This window comes from Saccopteryx bilineata, chromosome 1 (assembly GCF_036850765.1).
Source record: "Saccopteryx bilineata isolate mSacBil1 chromosome 1, mSacBil1_pri_phased_curated, whole genome shotgun sequence".
In the NCBI taxonomy this organism is placed as follows: domain Eukaryota; kingdom Metazoa; phylum Chordata; class Mammalia; order Chiroptera; family Emballonuridae; genus Saccopteryx; species Saccopteryx bilineata.
In genome coordinates this window covers 173,276,555-173,292,255 of record NC_089490.1, presented here as the reverse complement: position 1 = coordinate 173,292,255, position 15,701 = coordinate 173,276,555, and the positions used below count along the sequence as shown (strand labels likewise).

The window sequence follows — 15,701 nt, the reverse complement described above, 5'->3', positions numbered from 1 at the left end:
CTTCTTAAATTGTAAAAGAGTTCATTCTTAACACTTTTAAGTATATTACTGCTTTATTTTTTTTTATTCTGATAAATACAACATTTTCACTATCTACAGATTTAATTAAGAGGAGGAAGTCGGCAAAGCAAGCATAGACTATAGGGAAGGAAAAGGAGAACCAGCCTGCACAGTTAAGAATAGCAACTGGATGGGTAGGGTGGCTTTAACTGTATCAATACTTCTTTCTGTGGAAAACAACCATCTAATTGTTTTGGGTTTAAAAAAAAAAAAAAGCGTATTTCATGCTGTTGGCCTAGAAACCATCATAATGGGTAACCTTGGTTAATAAACGTAATCCTACTGAAATCACACAATGCTTGAATTCACGTTATCTTAAGGCAGCCTCTAACCCAAATGAAACATGTCTGGCTCAAGGTATGTTAAATTACAGGAAAAGAGCGAATGTAGGCCTGTCATCTAGATGTAGCATATAATTCAGGTTCCCAATGGGGGAAGGATCAGTCGGCACTGCTCTGACAAGACTGCAGATGTGGTCATGTCTTTGTTAGCCTAGCTTTTGGGAGGCAAGGGTTAGCTTATTTCACCTCATTTTTAATTGTTGAAGGATACAGCATTAGTATGTGCAAAACTAATGGATTGCCATCTCTTGCTGCTATAGCATGACATCAACAGCACAGAAAAGAGACAAGCCCTCAGTCCCCGTATTAAATGTCTATTCATTACTAAAACACAATCTCAGGACAACAAATGATCTCATTGGGCATTTCCTATACTTTATATATAATGCATATCCTATGTTTAAAACCACAGAGAAATAGTTACAATTTATTGCATGCAAAGCATATACTCTCATTAATTTATCCCACTCTGTTCCGATAACATTGCAGGCATCTACTTACAAATGTCCTATCAAATATTTCCAAGCCAAAAAAATAAATAAATAAAATTAAAGGTTACTGAAAATCAAAGAAATTTCAACAAGCATTGATGATATAAGTGAAAATTTGCTGTATTTATTTAAACATAAAATACTTGTTAGAAAGTATCTGAGAAATATAAAAGCTTTGGAACATTGCCCATGTATGAAAGAATGTTGGCAACATTCATTTCTAGGGAATATGATATGAATTATACTAGGTCATGAGGATTCAAAACGTTTATGAAAAAGACCTTGTACTTAAGAGATTGTAGATTCAATTAGAAAATTGAGTATACACACATACACACACATGTACACACATAGATATATGTATATCTATGTGTGTGTCTGTATGGATATATATATGAAGTAAAATAACAAAATCAATTTGCATATGTTGAGTGACAAATTAATAATGAAGACAGTTATAACTAAGAAATTATAACTAGAAAAGTTATAAAAAAGTTAGTATACAGATGACCCCTGGACTCTTCAGTAGCCTCTGGCCCTGGTCCTAGGTGTTACTAGTTCAGATGTCAATAATCTAAATGCTGCCTCTCTCGAGACTTTAAGCACATCTGACTGCTTAAAAGGCTGGGAAGATGCTCCTGAACAGGATTCTGACTAGGGCAGGCCCCAGCAGGCCCCAGCAGGCCCCAGTCCTTTGAATTCTCTGTGGGCAACTGAGAGCCATCTCCTTCCCGGGCGAGGTTAGTGCTTAGTCTCCCAATTACTTTCATGTTCCATCCTCCTCAGTCGATAGCTGCCACTCACTCACTAAGTTCTGCCCTTCCGTGTTTGCAGCAATGCTGCATTCTGTGGCCGCAGCGGGAACAAACCAGACCCCGTTATGTCCCTTCTTGGAACTTGTATTCTAGGGAAGGAGAGAGACATTAATCAACTAAATGACTTTTTAAGACAATTGTACTGTGTTTCATACTTTATAATACTTTTCTAAAAGGACAAATATAATGCATGTTTGTGACAACAAGTCAAGTATGAGGTATATCAAGAATAAGTTTATATTCTGTCCTATTCTATCTAGTTTATGATAAAACATTTTATTACAAAGGGGAATCATGGGGTGTGTAAAGAAAGGCTTCTACAAGTGGCATCTATCTGGTCAGAAGAGTGTTCCCCAAGGAAGTAATTATTAAGCTAACGTCAAAAAGGGGGAGTGTAAGCTCTTTCCTGGCAGAAGGAACAGCATGTATGAAGCCCTGAAATAGGAACGAGTATATCAAGCCAGGACCGGTGAGGCTGGACTGCAGAAAGCGATGGGGAGTAGCAACAGAGAGTTAGATTTTGTAGAACCTTGGATCCAGATTGGAGAGTTTAGATTTTAATCTAGAAACAAAGAGAACTTATTTAGAAGATTCAAAATAAGAAGAAACATGATTCACTTTTTTTTTGTAAGATCACTGGAATATTGGAGTGCTATGTGGAGAATGGATTGAAAGGTGATGAGAACAGTCATAGGAAGATCAGCTAGGAGACTTTCATTTTTAACAGGCCGGTCTTTGGTTTCAGTGTGCTTTGCAAGTGAGCCGAAATAAATAGTGATTATGGAGGGCTGTGGGAAAGAAGAAGGATTTGATTGGGCTTTCAAAGAAATGTGTGCTTGAAATACATGGAAATAAAAATTGCTATAATGATGAGGAGTTAGAATGGATCCAGTACTGCGATTAAGCAGATTTTCACATCAATTTAATTGTATGTCAGAGATTAAGTCACATGACCGAGGGTCACAGAGCTAACATTTCAGTCCAAATTGACTGATTCCATTAATATGGGTTGGGATATGGGCTTGTACTTTTTTTTTTTAAGTGAGAGGAGTGGAGATAGTGAGACACACTCCCACATGCACCCTGGCTGGGATCCATCTGGCAATCCCATCTGGGGATGGTGCTTGAGTACTGAGCTATTTTTAGCACCTGAGGCTGATGTGCTGGCACTGATCTGACTGAGCTATCCTCAGCGCCTAGGGCCATGCTTGAACAAATTGAACCACTAGCTGCAAGAGCGGAAGAGGGAGAGAAGGTAGGGAGAAGCAGACAGTTGACTCTCCTGTGTGCCCTGACCAGGGAATCAAACCTGGGATGTCCATAGGCCAGGCCAATTCTCTATCCACTGAGCCACTGGCCAAGACCTGGGCTTGCACATTTTTAAAGGGCTCTGCAGGTGATTCTGATGTGCTAGTTAGGTACCACTAAGAAGACAGAAAAAATGGAGACCAAGCCTCGGTGGGGGGTGGGGGTGCTCACACTAAGGGCAAGATGAATGAGAGCCACTCAAGGAGAAAAAGAACCTAACAGTAGGGCCCTTGAGATGGTAAGAGGCTATAAAAAGTCACTGAAGTATTTTGAAGAGGAGGGCTTAATACAAGGAAAATGGCAACCCAAGAAAATAGTAACAGACAAATACATGGAAATTGTCAGTGGTCTCAGAAAAGGCTCTGTAGGAGCATAGGATGGATTTGAGTCAGTACAACCAACGCTAAAGAAGTTTTGTCTGCTGACATAGTAGAGGCAAAGTTCATGGTGTTTTTGAGATTAGAGGTCCAGGAAAGGGCAATTACAGGATTTCCTCCATTCTGAGGCATGCTTTTAAATTTTAACTTTCTTGAACTCAGAATATGTTTTAGTATAATTGTTTACAAATGCAGTATACAAATGTGGTTCCTCTTTTTTTTTTTCCTCCCACGTAAACCTGTTATTAAATCAATGGTGTGTTATACAATTTATTGTGTCCTGAAGACCAATAAAGATATACTTCACCAAACAGGAAATGAAGACCTGCTCCATGCCAGGTGCTCAGAATTTTAAAAATTAATAAGCAGGGTCCTTACTCTCAAGTAGCTCACTGACTTTCAAGACAGACAGATACAAACAGAATATTTCAATGCAATGTATTGATGGAGAATGATTACAGTAACTGGATGTGGGTTAGCTCTTACTTTTCTTCTGGATTGAAACATCCTTTTGTTTTAATAAGTTTCTCTTGATATGTGACCCGATGATTAACTCACTTTCGTATGGTCTTTTGTTTGCACTTGGAAGTTTTCCAGTATATACATATAGTATTTCTAATTTGAACAAGAATAAAAAGCACAGATAGGAAATGGAAAAACAGTTTACAGTCAAATTAAAAGAGGTCATAAGAGAATGTACTGCAGTCAATCGACAGGGCTTTTGTTTTGTTTGAAGACATGAGTGAATTCTGCAGACACAACACATTACTGAAAATTGCAGGGCATGGAAGTACTTTATTTCCCTCATTTCCCCTTCCTTCTCTCCTTTGGTGCTCAGCAAAATGGGGCATTCAATACATATTTGCATATGTCAGTTCTTCTTGTAGTCGTACCAGTACAAATTGGTATCGTTCGGGATGGAGAGCCGAAAAAGTTCAAGTCGTGACGAATTCCTGAGAGACATCAAATTTCAGCTGGTTTCAGCAACTCTGGCTGTCTACTTGGGTGAATTTTTTTATGCCTGTGTCATGTAGGAGTTGTTGAAATTATGAAACCAACAGAATTACTCACATGCTGACTTGCCTCTGACCTAATGTCACAACAAAGTTGCCTTTGGCCAACTGGGGGCTTGACATGTTTGCTACTTACGTGCCGATTTATAGAGTTGTCTTAGGGATAATGTCTTAAGGAACACATCAAGTTCCTATGATCTGCCATTGTCATTAAGGACAACCAAACTGATTGTCAGCCACAGAGGAGAAGAGCAATGTGTTTTAAAGAGTCAGAATTGACCACAACCTCCCCTAACTTTTCATTTACTTGAGAGTCACAGAGACAGTTGAGAGTTGGCTCTTTTAGAGCGTCGACTCTCCCAATCGGCTCTCTTGCCTGCCTTTACATAACCATATGATTTGTTAGGGAGCGCCCATTGTCGAGAGGCATGGCCCAGCTGGAAGAGTGCTGAATCAAGAAAATTCATCTCACCGGGAATCTATCTTTTGCAAAGAAATAATATAGGAGAGGCACAAAGATTTGGCTAAAAGGAAGCCCCAAAGTGTTTGCAGTAATACAAAGTTAGAAATAATCTAATATCCTCCAAATAGGGGATGGTAAGCAGTTGTGAAGCAGGATCTATACAGAAATTAAGATCATGGGCTCAGAAGCCAGACTTCTAAGTGCAGTGCCAGGTTCACTTCCATATTAGCTCTGATACCTTGGACAAGTTATTTAAGCTGTTTATGTCTCAGTTTCCCAATGTGTAAAATGATGGTAACAGAATCCACTCCACTGGGTTGTTCTATAGATATGTTGTTACATCCATACACACAGCACTTAGAATATCATTTGGGCCCTGGCTGGTTGGCTCAGTGGTAGAGCGTCGGCCTGGCGTGCAGAAGTCCCGGGTTCGATTCCCAGCCAGGGCACACAGGAGAAGCGCCATCTGCTTCTCCACCCCTCCCCCTCTCCTTCTTCTCTGTCTCTCTCTTCCCCTCCCGCAGCCGAGGCTCCATTGGAGCAAAGATGGCCCGGGCGCTGGGGATGGCTCCTTGGCCTCTGCCCCAGGCGCTAGAGTGGCTCTGGTCACGGCAGGGCAACGTCCCGGAGGGGCAGAGCATCGCCCCTGGTGGGCGTGCCGGGTGGATCCCGATCAGGCGCATGCGGGAGTCTGTCTGACTGTCTCTCCCCGTTTCTAGCTTCAGAAAAATACATAAAAAAAAAAAAAAAAGAATAATTTGCCACCCAAACAGGATGCTGTGGAGAGTGAAACAGGAAGATAATGGAAACGGTCACAAGGACAACAGACTAAACTGAATCTGTCCTGAGAAAACCGGGCCTCTCCATTAATAAATGTTATCTATTAGTTAAATCAATGAAGTACATTAATGTAGCAAAATGCATTTATTAAAATTTATATTATAGACTTTGTTAAAAATGGCGCTGCCGAAGATGGCAGCGCAGTAGGCGGATGCACAGACACCCAGCTCTCAACACCAAACTGGAATACAAATCAATTTAGAAAAAATCAGCATGAAAAACCAACACTGAACTGCAAGAACAGCTCTCAAAAACCAAGGAGCAAAGAGGAAGCCACAATAATCCTGGTAAGGAGTGCCTGAATCTCCTCTGCTTACAGGAAGGGAAGGAGGGGGGTGAGGCTGAGAGCCCAGAGAGGATTTCACAGAGGAAAAAGAGCAGAAACTACTGCTCACAGCCACTTACCTGGCGACCAGGGAGCAAGGTGGATTGAAAAGACCAGCTTATCTCCCAAGTGGAAAAGACAGGGAGAGGGACAGACTGTGAGGGGCTAAGGTATGCAAGAAACAAAATAAAAAAGCTGACTCATTCGTGCTGGAGGCGGCCATAGCTGGGGGAGGGACTGAACCTTTCACAAAACAGAGCTGAAGTGCTTCCGGATCAGAGATCTCCGGACATCTATCCAGCTCCAATCAGCACAACAAGACACAGCTGAAAACAAGAAGTGGGGAGGAGGGGCAGTAACTCAGGTCTCCATGGAGATCTGAGATACACCTCCCCCTACTGAAGCTGAGAGAAAAAACCCTGCCCCCAGTGAGATTAGTTGGAGGAAGAGACCTTCAGCGTCTCAGGTTACACCCACAGCATTCCTGGATACAGTTTCAAGGAAGCCCCCTGCTGAGATCAGTTAACAAGACTATCACCTGTTAAGAAAACAAACAAATCAAGACTTCAAAGCTGCCCAAATCCGAAAGTGGATTACAAATAATAGCTGATACCAACCCACGAAGACCTAAAAATAACACAACTGAAAACTGGAGGCAGACAACACCAAGCCTAGACTCAATCAACTCTACAAATAAAAAAAAAAAAAAAAGAAGAAGAAGATGAGAAAACAAAGGAGTGCAATCCAAATGAAACCACAAGAGACACTTTCGAGAGATGAACTGAGTGATATGGAAATAATCAAACTTCCAGATGCGGAGTTCAAAATAATGATTGTAAGGATGCTTAGGGATCTTAGAACAACAATGGAGGGGGAGTTTGAAAACCTAAATAAAGAAATAGCAAGTATAAAAAAGAATCAGTTGGAGACGACAAATACAATATCAGAAATAAAGACCACAATGGAAGGAATTAAAAACAGGATAGATAGAGCAGAGGATCGAATCAGCGAGTTAGAAGACAACTGGAATGAAGGCATGAAAGCAGAGAAGAAAAGAGAAAAAAGACTCAAAAAGTCAGAGGAAACTCTTAGAGAGCTCTGTGACAACATGAAGAGAAATAACATCCGCATCATAGGGGTTCCTGAAGAAGAAGAAAAAGAACAAGGGATAGAGACTTTGTTCAATTATATCATAGCTGAAAACTTCCCTAAATTAATGCAAGAGAAACTCTCACAAATCCAAGAAGCACAGAGGACTCCATTAAAGAGAAACCCAAAGAAACCTACACCAAGACACATCATAATTAAAATACCAAAGCTAAGCGATAAAGAGAAAATATTAAAAGCTGCAAGAGAAAAAAAAGTTATCACCTACAAAGGAGCCCCCATAAGGATGACATCTGACTTCTCAACAGAAACACTTGAGGCCAGAAGGGAATGGCAAGAAATATTCAAAGTAATGCAGAACAAGAACCTACAACCAAGACTACTTTATCCAGCAAGGCTATCGTTTAAAATTGAAGGAGAAATAAAAAGCTTCCCAGACAAAAAACAACTCAAGGAATTCATTACAACCAAACCAATGCTGCAGGAAATATTAAGGGGCCTGGTGTAAACAGATAAAGTGGGAAAAGAATACAGAAAAAAAGAAAAAGAAAAAGGAATACACCTTTAAAGAAGAAAATGGCAATAAACAACTACATATCAATAATAACCTTAAATGTAAATGGATTAAATGATCCAATCAAAAGACATAGGGTAGCTGCGTGGATAAGAAAACAGGACCCATACATATGTTGTCTACAAGAGACACACCTTAGAACAAAAGACACATACAGATTGAAGGTAAAAGGATGGAAAAAAATGTTTCATGCAAACGGAAATGAAAAAAAAGCTGGGGTAGCAATACTTATATCAGACAAATTGGACTTTAAAACAAAGGATATAGTAAGAGATAAAGAAGGCCACTACATAATGATAAAGGGAGTAATCCAACAGGAAGATATAACTATTATAAATATCTTTGCACCTAATATAGGAGCACCCAAATATATAAAACAGATTTTGATGGATTTAAAGGGCGAGATCAACAGCAATACTATAATAGTAGGGGATTTCAATACCCCACTAACATCACTAGATAGATCCTCAAGAAAGAAAATTAACAAAGAAACAGCAGACTTATTGGAAACACTAGATCAACTCGATTTAATAGATATCTTCAGAACCTTTCACCCTAAAGCAGCAGAATATACATTCTTTTCAAGTGCTCATGGTACATTCTCTAGGATAGACCACATGTTAGGGCACAAAAGTGCTTTCAACAAATTTAAGAAGACTGAAATCATATCAAGCACTTTCTCCGATCACAACGGCATGAAACTAGAAATGAATCACAGCAGAAAAGCTCAAAAATTCTCAAACACATGGAAACTAAATAGCAGGGTGTTAAATAATGAATGGATTAGGAATGAGATCAAAGAAGACATAAAGAAATTCCTAGAAACGAATGACAATGAGCATACAACAACTCAAAATTTATGGGACACAGCGAAAGCAGTGCTGAGAGGGAAGTTCATAGCACTACAGGCACACTTTCAGAAGCTAGAAAAAGCTCAAATAAACAACTTAACCCTGCATCTAAAAGAATTAGAAAAAGAACAGCAAGTAAAGCCCAAATGTAGTAGAAGGAAGGAAATAATAAAGATCAGAGCAGAAATAAATGACATAGAGGCTAAAGAAACAATACAGAAGATCAATGAAACTAGGAGCTGGTTCTTTGAAAAGGTAAACAAGATTGATGCACCTTTAAGTAGACTCACCAAGAAAAAGAGAGAGAGGACTCAAATAAATAAAATTAGAAATGAGAGAGGAGAAATAACAACTGACACAACAGAAATACAAAATATTGTAAGAAAATACTATGAAGAACTGTATGCCAAAAAACTAGACAACCTAGATGAAATGGAAAAATTCCTTGAAACGTACAATCTTCCAAAAATCAATCTGGAAGAATCAGAAAACTTAAACAGACCAATTACACCAAAGGAGATCGAAACAGTTATCAAAAAACTCCCAACAAAGAAAAGTCCGGGGCCCGATGGCTTCACAACGGAATTCTACCAAATATTCAAAGAAGAACTAACTCCTATCCTTCTCAAACTATTTCAAAAAATTCAAGAGGAAGGAAGACTTCCAAACTCCTTTTATGAGGCGAGCATAATTCTGATTCCAAAACCAGGCAAAGACCACACAAAGAAAGAAAATTATAGGCCAATATCTCTGATGAATATAGATGCTAAAATCCTCAACAAAATATTAGCAAACCGGATCCAACAATATATGGAAAAAATCATACACCATGATCAAGTGGGATTTATTCTGGGGAGGCAAGGCTGGTACAATATTCGTAAATCAATCAATGTGATTCATCACATAAACAAAAAGAAGGAGAAAAACCATATGATAATTTCAATAGATGCAGAAAAAGCATTTGATAAAATCCAGCACCCATTCATGATCAAAACTCTCAGCAAAGTGGGAATACAGGGAACATACCTCAACATGATAAAAGCCATCTATGAGAAACCCACAGCCAACATCATATTCAATGGGCAAAAATTAAAAGCAATACCCTTAAGATCAGGAACAAGGCAGGGGTGCCCCCTTTCACCACTCTTATTTAACATAGTCCTGGAAGTCCTAGCCACAGCAATCAGACAAGAAGAAGAAATAAAAGGCATTCAAGTTGGAAAAGAAGAAGTAAAACTATCATTATTTGCAGATGATATGATATTGTATATAGAAAACCCTAAAGTCTCAGTCAAAAAACTACTGGACCTGATAAATAAATTCAGCAAAGTGGCAGGATATAAAATCAATACTCAGAAATCAGAAGCATTTTTATACACCAACAATGAACAGTCAGAAAGAGAAATTAAGGAAACAATCCCCTTCACAATTACAACCAAAAAAATAAAGTACCTAGGAGTAAACTTAACCAAGGAGACTAAAGACTTGTACTCGGAAAATTACAAAACATTGATAAAAGAAATCAAGGAAGATACTAACAAGTGGAAGCATATACCGTGCTCATGGTTAGGAAGAATAAACATCATTAAAATGTCTATATTACCCAAAGCAATTTATAAATTCAATGCAATACCAATTAAAATACCAATGACATACTTCAAAGATATAGAACACATATTCCAAAAATTTATATGGAACCAAAAAAGGACACGAATAGCCTCAGCAATCTTAAAAAAGAAGAATAAAGTGGGAGGTATCACACTTCCTGATATCAAGTTATACTACAAGGCCATTGTACTCAAAACAGCCTGGTACTGGCATAAGAACAGGCATATAGATCAATGGAATAGAACAGAGAACCCAGAAATAAACCCACAGTTCTATGGACAACTGATATTTGACAAAGGAGGTAAGGAAATACAATGGAGTAAAGACAGCCTCTTTAACAAATGGTGTTGGGAAAATTGGACAGCTACCTGCAAAAAAATGAAACTAGATCACCAGCTTACACCACTCACAAAAATAAACTCAAAATGGATAAAAGACTTGAATGTAGGCCGTGAAACCATAAGCATCTTAGAAGAAAACATAGGCAGTAAGCTCTCCGACATCTCTCGGAGCAATATATTTGCTGATTTATCTCCACGGGGAAGTGAAATAAAAGACAGGATAAACAAATGGGACTATATCAAACTAAAAAGCTTTTGCACAGCTAAAGACAACAAGAACAGAATAAAAAGACAAACTACACAATGGGAGAACATATTTGACAATACGTCTGATAAGGGGTTAATAACCAAAATTTATAAAGAACTTGTAAAACTCAACACCAGGAAGACAAACAACCCAATCCAAAAATGGGCAAAAGAGATGAATAGACACTTCTCCAAAGAGGACATACAGATGGCCAATAGGCATATGAAAAAATGCTCAACATCACTAATCATTAGAGAAATGCAAATTAAAACCACAATGAGATATCACCTTACACCAGTCAGAATGGCGCTTATCAACAAAACAACACAGAATAAGTGCTGGCGAGGATGTGGAGAAAAGGGGACCCTCCTGCACTGCTGGTGGGAATGCAGACTGGTGCAGCCACTGTGGAAAACAGTATGGAGATTCCTCAAAAAACTGAAAATCGAACCGCCTTTTGACCCAGCTATCCCACTTTTAGGAATATACCCCAAGGACACCATAGAACGGCTCGAAAAGGAGAAATGCACCCGCATGTTTGTGGCAGCATTGTTCACAATAGCGAAGATCTGGAAACAGCCCAAGTGTCCGTCAGAGGACGAGTGGATTAAAAAACTTTGGTACATATATACTATGGAATACTACTCAGCTATAAGAAATGATGACATCGGATCATTTACAATAACATGGATGGACCTTGATAACATTATACGGAGTGAAATAAGTAAATCAGAAAAAAAACTGAGATGAATCCATACATAGAAGGGACATAAAAATGAGACTCAGAGACATGAACAAGAATGTGATGGCAACAGGGGCGGGGGGGTTGGGGGAGGGGGGAGGGGGTGAAGAAGGAGAGAGGGGTTAGGGGAGGGGAGGGGCACAAAGAAAACCAGATAGAAGGTGACAGAAGACAATTTAACTTTGCGGGAGGGGTATACAGCACAATCAAATGTCAAAATAATCTAGAGATATTTTCTCTCAACATATATACCCTGATTTATCAATGTCACTGCATTAAATTTAATAAAAAAATATTAATATTAAAAAAAAAAAAAAAGAAATTTTGTACCGTATAGCTGAGTTAATCAGCCAAAAGTAGATCAGAAAGTCCAAGAGATGGAAAAAATATAAACATTAAAAAATAAATTTAAATTAAATTAGTCTAACATCTAACTAGTAAGAGACAAAGAGAAAGAGAGAGAAAGAAATCAATGACACAAAAAAATTTCTCAAAAGGGAATAACATGATGGCCTTGGCCAGCTGGCTCAGTGGTAGGGCATTGGCCCAGTATGTGGAAGTCCCGGGTTCAATTCCTGGCCAGGGCACACAGGAGAAGCGAGCATCTGCTTTTCCACCCCTCCCTTTCTCCCTTCTCTCTCTCTCTCTTTCTCTTTCTCTTCCTTTCCTTTCTTTGGTTGGAGCAAGTTGCCCCCCCCCCCCCAACTGAGGATGGCTCCATGGCCTTGCCTTAGGAGCTGAAACAGCTGGGTTGCTGAGCAACAGAGCAAGGGCCCCAGATAGGCAGAGCATCACCCCATAGAGGGGCTTGCTGGGTAGATCCTGGTTGGGGCATATGTGGGAGTCTGCCTCTGCTTCCCCATTTCTCACTTAAGAAAAATTAAACAAAAAAATTGAGAAAGCACTACACATACAATGTATGAGCATTTTATTTTGATAAATATAATACTTATAAAATGGGAGAAATAGCCATGTTCAACGATAATTTCAAGTAGTTAAGGGCTCTTAAGTTAAAAAAAATTCTGTTTAAAACCAGGACTTTTAGCACTAAAAAAACATTTGTTGACCTGAGTAAACAGGGCTTTCTGTTTCTGCAGAAAGGTGTAAGGTGTGCTTGTATTTGACACTAGTTAGATGGGGTGTAGAAAATTGCCTGTTTTATTCCATGATGAAATACTGCTGCCAAAACCAGTTGTTAAACTCGCACAGGCTAAATAGCAGCCACGATTGAAAATACATTGGTATATAAGCGCGTGCATTTTTCTTGGAGTTGTTCTCCTCAAACATCCATACATTTGGCAGGTTTCTATTTTTAAGGCCATAATCCCTGGCACAGCGGAGGGATTTCCATAAGCAAGAAGCAGCAAACTTCCGCAATTTTTGAGATCACCAGTCCCTGTTCCCACTTCGGCCCTTCAGGTCCGTTACTTAAAAACTATCTTCAAATTTCCTTCCCCGGAGCCTCCCCCAACCCTAGGTGGTGAGGGCGGAGAGCTCCCAGGAAACTGCAGGTGCAGTCAGGTCGATACAGAGTCCCCATGTCACCGCTGCAGTGCCACGCAGGTAGTTGGTGCCCATTTACCATTTGATAAACACCCAACTTCCAACTGAGCGCCAGGCGCTATGCTAGGCCTGGGCTTTCAGGAGTAAGCAAGACAGACCCAACTCTGGCTCCCTTATGTCCTATCAGGGGAGGCACAACGGAAATAGCCTAACATACGCTTGATGGTGAAATTGCAGGAGGCACCGAATGAATGGCATGGCTCATCTCCGGATGGAGCACTTGCAGTGAAAGGATAAGATGCGACAGTTTTAGAAAAGCTACTGTTTTTGAGAAAAATACTAGCTGAAGAAGAGAGCAGTGGTATTCTTCAGAAGAGAAATTCCTAGGCTCTCACTTGCCCAGACGGGAAACGTCAGTTCATTTCAGAAGGTGGCCCCTTCACCGCAAATTCCTCCTAGTATACTGATGAAATAAACTGACGTCACAGTGTGTGAGAAAGAGGCGCTGCTGATCCCCTGGCCTGTTGTCTGTATTTTCTCAGCATTTCACACACCAGAACTGTAGCTATCACAGCCTGTTTCAGGAGACTGGGCTTACTGGCTGGACCCAGAGCAATGGTTTACGGCAATGAAATTGAAGCACTGACTGCAAACTAAAGTAACCAGATGAGCTAAAAATTTAGGCTTGGGCAAGTAGAGTTTACCAAGTAGTTTGATTGTTTTTATTTCTCTATTAACTATTCAATTTGTAAAGCCACAAACACGTCCTGCTCATGGTGATTTCAAACATCCTTATATGTACTACAAAACAAAAGGTCCATAATAGCATTTAGCTTATATCTATAAATATATTACCAGGTGAAACAACAAATAATAATCATCTATTCCATTTAATACATACACGTTATTTACTATCATTTTTGCTTTTTGGTTCCTTTCCTTTTTTTTTTTTTTTTCACTTTTACTTTTTCTTTTAAGACTGCGATAATTTCAAATTTCCATAACTGGAAATCCTATCAGCAAGGCTTTACAGTTGGACATCTTTGGGTTAATTCCCTTAGTTTATAAAATGTACATACTCTTTCTCTTTTCTTTTTTTTCCTGTATTTTTCTGAAGCCGGAAACGGGGAGAGACAGTCAGACAGACTCCCACATGCACCCGACCGGGATCCACCCGGCACGCCCACCAGGGGGCGATGCTCTGCCCCTCCCAGGTGTCGCTCTGTTGCGACCAGGGCCACTCTAGCGCCTGGGGCAGAGGCCAAGGAGCCATCCCCAGCGCCTGGGCCATCTTTGCTCCAGTGGAGCCTTGGTTGCGGGAAGGGAAGAGAGAGACAGAGAGGAAGGAGAGGTGGAGGGGTGGAGAAGCAGATGGGCGCTTCTCCTGTGTGTCCTGGCCGGGAATTGAACCCGGGACTTCTGCACGCCAGGCCGATGCTCTACCACTGAGCCAACCAGCCAGGACCAAAATGTACATACTCTTTGCACTTTAGTTTCTAGGGTAAAAAGGAGAATGATAATAGCTACCACACGGGTTGTCTTGAGAATGAAGTCAATGTATATCAAGTCCCCAGCACAGATCTGACACAGAAGGTCTGAGAGTACAGAGGTCAGGCTGTGGCAGAAAGCCACAGTTGAAAGTTGAAGTATATCATCGTTTTATCTTTTAATATTGCCTCATATTTATAGCATGAGCCTCAAGAGCATCTTGTGTTTATCCTCCATAATTGTAATTCAGTTTTCAATAACATCAGTTTTTTTTCTTTATTCCATCCAAATTATGGACCAGTGTAGGACAAGAAAATAAGACACAGTTCATGCCTCAAAGAGCTTGTCATGTGGTGGGAGGAAGAGACCTATAGACAGATTGTTATACCAGAACGTGTTAGAAAGCAGTGATCAAAATATTTGGTCGACCAATATGTATTGATTACCTATTTGTGCCTGGCACATGCTTTGTGTTGGGTTTAGATACTTAACAAAGTGTCACCATTAGGCTCAATGCCTGTTACAATAGGGACTATTTTAGCTGATGCAATGAAAACGTATTTGGGAATCTAAACTTTGAGGAAGGATCAGAAAATCTTCAGAAGGTCACTTGAGCTTGAAGGGTAGGTAGGAGTTTGCTTCTAGAATTGCTGTATTTAGATGCCAAGATGCTATCATTTTAGAGATGGAAATTTACATGTTCAGATGAATGACCTTGGAGCACAATTACCACATATTTGACAAAACCTTTTCATTTCTAGCCTCTGTAGCAACATCCAAGGATGGCAGGGTTTATACAGAACCTTGCAGCTTATTTTCTGTCTAGCAGTTTAAATGCTAACTCATTAAAATGCAAAGATGAATTACATGGTGGGTGGCAGAACAAATGTTTTTCTCACTGAGCAGAGCTAAGGCCTTCAAGACAGTTTCTCCCAGAATCAAAGTCACTTTTTTGCAGCTCTTCAGTAAGACATTCAGGCATCATCTCCCCCAGATCCACCATGACACCAGCCAACGTTCTCTGGGGTAGATGCTTACGGTAATGAAAACAAGAAAAGAAAGTAGGAAAGCATTGCTGGTTCCACACTTGGTTTCATATATCTTACCTATAAGATATTACTTATATCTGACATCTTATTTATAAAATAAATTAATGTAAACATTAAAAAAATCCTAAGTAGGTATCTAGTTGATTTAACCCAGAGAG

At 39.8% G+C, this 15,701-nt stretch overlaps 1 protein-coding gene across 1 annotated transcript in view; it reads left to right on the top strand.

The window, feature by feature from the left end:
• SPMIP2 (sperm microtubule inner protein 2) overlaps positions 1-15,701 on the top strand; it is a 105,424-nt gene that overhangs the window by 61,548 nt on the left and 28,175 nt on the right. The window lies entirely within an intron of this gene.